The sequence below is a fragment of the Coturnix japonica genome, chromosome 1 (genome assembly GCF_054131305.1).
Source record: "Coturnix japonica strain WE chromosome 1, WE-NBRP24, whole genome shotgun sequence".
NCBI classification, from domain to species: Eukaryota; Metazoa; Chordata; class Aves; order Galliformes; family Phasianidae; genus Coturnix; species Coturnix japonica.
The window spans coordinates 70,026,706-70,027,671 of NC_140663.1; positions in this window are offsets into that span (position 1 = coordinate 70,026,706).

The window sequence follows — 966 nt, forward strand, 5'->3', positions numbered from 1 at the left end:
GGCCTCCGCTCCGCCTCCCTCAGCTCCCCTCAGCCGCTGCCACCCCCGCCTCCCCGGGTTAAGGAGGCGCCGGGCTGGGGCTGCTGCGGCCGCTGTGTGCGCGCCCACACTCGGTGTCCGTGGAGAACTGTGTGCGTAGTTTGGCCCGAGAAGCCTGGATGCACGCTCACAGGACAGGGACACGGGCACCCGCTGGCAACCCAAACTACTCCAACATCGCCGTTCCACCCCAGGGCCTTGCTTTGCCCCAGAGATACCTGTAGGTCTTTGGACCCTATGGGCCCTTGGGACACTGACACTACTTGTTGCATCTCCCAGCCTGCTGGGACAGCTGTTGAGGCCCCTGCATAGCTGTCACTCACCCAGACAGTGTTCATCTGCTCCAGCTTTAGGACACGACTCATCCCACCCACCTGACACTGCTTCTAAACAGTCACCAGCCACTCGCCTTCACAGCCCCCACACCTCTGGCAAATGACCTGCTGCCTGGGGTGGGCCACTCCCCAGCATCTTTTTGGCAGAAAAGCTCATTTTGGAGACACAGAGTAAGATAACTGCCCATTATTTTAGAAAATTAAAGGAGACTTTCCAGTGAAGTAAATCATATAATAGGGCAAATAGTCCACAATACATGTGGGAGAAAGAACAGCCATTGTATGGGATCCCCCTTAATCAAAGGCTGGTGATGTAGGCAGACCACTACCACTCAGACATCTGAAACGTACAAACATGAAGCAGACCCAGGTTCCCTGCCTTACGTGAAAGATTCACTGTATTTTATAATCTCTTCTTTCCATGGCTAGTTTCATATTTGCATTTCTCTGAACGCTGACTCTGCTATAAGGCATGGAGACATTAAGCATGAGTAGGGGAAACACTGCATTTTCTGAGTAGATTTTATCTTCCTTGAACTGCAATATGAGAACTGTTCAATGGTAGAGGGACTGCTGTGAGACATACTGCTTC